This window comes from Cebus imitator, unplaced genomic scaffold (genome assembly GCF_001604975.1).
Source record: "Cebus imitator isolate Cc_AM_T3 unplaced genomic scaffold, Cebus_imitator-1.0 Scaffold45, whole genome shotgun sequence".
NCBI classification, from domain to species: domain Eukaryota; kingdom Metazoa; phylum Chordata; class Mammalia; order Primates; family Cebidae; genus Cebus; species Cebus imitator.
In genome coordinates, this window is record NW_016107360.1 from 934,070 (window position 1) to 938,452 (window position 4,383).

A 4,383-nucleotide genomic window follows, 5' to 3' on the forward strand; every position below is an offset into this window, starting at 1 on the left:
ACACACACACACACACACACACACACACACACACACACACTGTGAAGCCAGCACTTTCCACTTATCATCCTATCTCTGTCTTCTTGCCTTTTGCAAAGAATGAACGTGCAAGAAATTTCAGTGTCCTTGTTTGTAAATGCTTCAGGAAAGCAACCAGATCTCTCTCCTCTCCTCTAATAGCTTATCCCATGAATTTAAAAATTGCAGACGCTACAAGGATATCTGCACCAAAGAGAGAAAGAAAACTGTTTTTGATTTGCAGTAATATATTCCAAGCGGGTAATCTGAGCTGAGGTGTCACAGTGGAGAAGTCTACGGGGCTTTGCTTTAGCCCGTGGGAAAGAAGCAGAGCTTTAGATGATGACTGAGATGAAAATCCCTAGACCCTGTCCCAGGCTCGAAAAATCCTAGGATTCACCTACTCTTGGAAATTTTGTTTCCGAAGGGAGAAAGCATTCATTTGAATGAATTCGGGAACGTCACACTGTGCCAGCTCTAGCCAAAGAAAGGCCCCAGTGAGCCTTTGGCAGAAATTCCATGATTCCCTCTCCAAATCCTACTTCATTGCCCTTGTAAACTTGCACTTCTCTGTTGCTAGATTGCCTACAACTTTATCCAGCAATCAGAGGCTGAAAGTCACTCCAGCAGGTGCTCTTCTAAAGCTGCTATCAGGAGCCTTACCTGGATTTCCTCACCCACCTGCCTTGTGTGAGCCGGCGGCTAGGATTCAGTCCAAGCTTCTGAGTGTGCCAGCACAGCTGAGCCTCTATTTATGCACCAGGGCACACCTCAATCCCACCCACTAGTGCTGTATTTACTTGTTGCTAACTCAGAAATGAACCTTCCTTTTCCCACTTGATTGTCTTTCCTGGGTTAAAGAGTTCCTTGTTTTTAAAAAAATAGCGTTTCAAAAGCATGCTTTTCAGTATGCATGTTTTTAACTGTTTGTGAAGTACATTGTTAAGAGGTTTTGAAAAGATGGGCAGAGTGCCAAATCCAGGTAGACTTTGAATGAAGACATTTGATTTGCCTGAAGGCTGATTTGTCTTTATGTGATTGGACGGAGTTTGTAGTTAGTAGATTTTTTTTTTTCTCCGTCTTGGACAGATTGCCTTTATTTACTTGAAAACACTCGAGATGATTCACAATTCTGATCCTCACAGTCATATAACCTGCCATACTCCATTATGATAAAAATTATTTTCTATAATACTTCCCCACTCCTCTCAAAAAAATGCACCCGAACTACTACAGGTATGAAAAACAAAACAAAACAAAACAAATCAAGTAACCCATATAATAATTCAAAACTGAGGAAGTATTGGAAAAAAAAAACCAGCCTAATACTGTGAGCCTGTAATAATTGCCTTGCCACTGAATGTGTGCAGCAACTTCCCTCCAAAGAGTTCAAAGGTATTTCACAGATAATCTCTTACTTAAAGGCAAACTTTCCTGGTAGGCAAGCAGGAAGCCATTTCCTCCATTTTTTCAGACCTAAAAGGTAAGGTCTGCAACTATTTTTTTTCCCACTCAGGATTTATTTAATTACTTCCTGAAGATTTTAAAACTGGGATTTCAGTTTTCTCTCTGAAAATTTTAATCCTGTGTTTTGTTTGTGAAGTTGTGTGCAGTCTTTAAAAGCTCAGAATGGAAAATATTTTAACAACAGAAAGTTAACTGGGCTGCAAGCCCTATATAAATGACTTTTAAAAATGAGTTAAGATTGGTCAGGCTCGGTGGCTCATGCCTATAATCCCAGCACTTTGGGAGGCTGTTGAGGTGGGTGGATCACAAGGTCAGGAGATCAAGACCATCCTGGCCAACATGGTCAAACCCATTCTTTACTGAAAATAAAAAAAATTAGCCTGGCATGATGGTCTGCACCTGTAGTCCTAGCTACTCAGGATGCTGAGGCAGGAGAATTGCTTGAACCTGGGAGGTGGCAGTTGCAGCCAGCCAAGATTGTGCTATTGCACTCCAGCCCGCGTGACAAGAGCAAAACTCAGTCTCAAAAAAATAAAATAAATAAATAAAAGAAAGTAAAATAAAATGAGTTAACATCATAATATTTCAAAAACATTTGCAAGTATGTATATTTTTCCAATAAATCTTTGAATTCTGTGGGCAAAACTGTGATTCTCCAAATACTGAATTTCCTTTCAATTCTAAGTGAATTTACAGAAATAATTAATTCAGGACTTTAAAACCAATTATTTGAGCAAAATTCTTAAAACTAGCAGGCCCTTCTATAGACCCTAGGAATATTCAGTTTCATTCCCTCATTTTGCAGATGAATAAATGAAGATAGCAAAAAATTTATAACTTTGTGAAGGTCTCACAACTAGTTTAGGGCAGAGTGGGGACCAAAGTCTTCTAGTCCCCTATCTGCTGAAAGTCAAAAGTGGATGGGATTTGGACTCAGGACTCTGGTCCTGCATCCTGGTACGTGCTGGTCAGATGACCTGCGATCTCATTTAACATTCTCAACACTTCAGTTTCTCCATCTATGATACGGGGATAATATTAACATGTTGGACTGTTTTGAATATTCAATGACTTAAGGACTATTAAATGACTTTTCCCTGTATTGCCATATGGTTTTTCCCTCTGTATCTGTCTGTGTCATTTTTTCTTTTTCTTACAAGGACACCAGCTATATTATATTTGGTCTCAGCCTAATGACCTACCTTAACTTAATTACCTCTGTAAAGACCCTGTTCTGAAGTACTGAGGATAGTACTTTATATTAAGAATTCAACATATAAATTTTTGGGGGGACACAATTCAGCCATAACATTTGGTAAAAATAGCTAATGCATGCTGGGCTTAATACCTAGGTGTTGGGTTGATGTGTGCAGCAAACCACTATGGCACACGTTTACCTATGTAACAAGCCTGCACATCCTGACCATGTACTCCAGAATGTAAAATAGAGTCTTTGAATTGTTATAATTATAGTGATATAATTATTCTATACTCCGGTGCCTAATCTCATGTCAGTAAAATCCCAGAGTTTGTCATAGTTGCTGAGGGATGTCAAGGAGAAGGTAATTATTAGAACATACCTTGCACATACTATTGTGGCTGTGGAGTCTTTGGCATATCTGTCTTGGTGTGAGGTAACTAGAGTTCTGTAGGTGGTATATATAGCATGCTTTGAGACAAGTGGAGGAGGGGTTTTTCTTATATGCTATTAAACCTCATCACTTTTAACAGTGATGCCAAATGATCAGTCCTTCAGATTTGTCTGATGCTGTAAAAATATGTTGCTTTCAGATGGATATTCTGGAAAATACCCGAGTAGGACTTCCTGAAGTAGGATTTGATAATTTGATATACAGGTCTAATATTTAGTAAGTAAAACTAAGCTTGGTACCAAGGACCCTAACAATGGTTGTAATCAAGTGGAAAATATACCTTTGTGTTTTAAGTGTTTATGTCATTATAATTTTAGAGGCATTTATTCAAGCATATTTTATTTTCTTTAATTCAACTTTTATTTTAAATTTAGGGGGTACATATGCAGTTTTATTACATGGGTATATTGCGTGATGCTAAGGTTTGGGGTAGGATTGATCCCGTCACCCAAGTAGTGAGCATAGCACCCAACAGGTAGTTTTTCAGCCCTTTCTCCCTTCTACCCTTTTGGGGTCCCTATCTTTAGCTACTACTAAGTGAGAACATGTGGTATTTGTTTTTCTGTTTCTGCATTAATTTGATTATGACCTCCAGCTGTACCCATATTTAAGCATATTTTACAGTGATTTATTTTCTTTTTTTGGGTTAAATCAGGAGACTTATAACTGGCAATTATTGTGTATCCAGTATGCATGATTAATTGACTCTGGTGTTTCATTTATTCACTCATTCATTTATTGTCTTCACCAAATATTCATTCATTAACTCTGTTTATGTAGCAAATACTGTGCCAGGCATTACAAATATAAAAATGAAAAAGTGACGGTCAGTTATTGATGTAGCCAGACAGATACATAGATAATTGCAATTCAGAGTGATGGGCCATGCTATGGGGAAAACACATAGCAGTTTACATCACTGTTTCTTCTCTAAGTTTACTTACAATCTGATTGAAGAATTAAGATGGAACAACGCTAAAAATTAGCCATTCACGCGAGGATGGCATGCGACAAGAAACAAGTAAGTGGGCTAGACATCGAGTGTGATTATTTTTCAGAGATGGTAGAGATTGCTACCTACTAGAGTGCTCAAACTGATGGCAGAAAGCAAGATTTCCAAATAGAGACAGTGATACAGAATTTGCAAAATGTATTTGTGGGATATTCAAGGATCACTGTTGCTGAAATAAGAGCCGTCTGGGTAGTTCACAGACAGTAGGGTTAGAAAGGTGTTTTGGGCCTATTT

General features: G+C 38.3%; 1 protein-coding gene across 2 annotated transcripts in view; it reads right to left on the reverse strand.

Moving 5' to 3' along the window:
• The window catches only part of AGR2 (anterior gradient 2, protein disulphide isomerase family member), a 14,480-nt gene extending 13,624 nt beyond the window's left edge, over nt 1-856 (reverse strand). Inside the window, exon 1 of one of the 2 annotated variants that reach the window (XM_017526917.1) lies at nt 682-856. The gene's annotated coding sequence lies outside the window, so the exon portion shown is untranslated. The remainder of the gene's footprint in view (nt 1-681) is intronic. The other variant, XM_017526918.1, reaches the window with a different exon arrangement.
• Nucleotides 857-4,383: the final 3,527 nt, after the last annotated feature.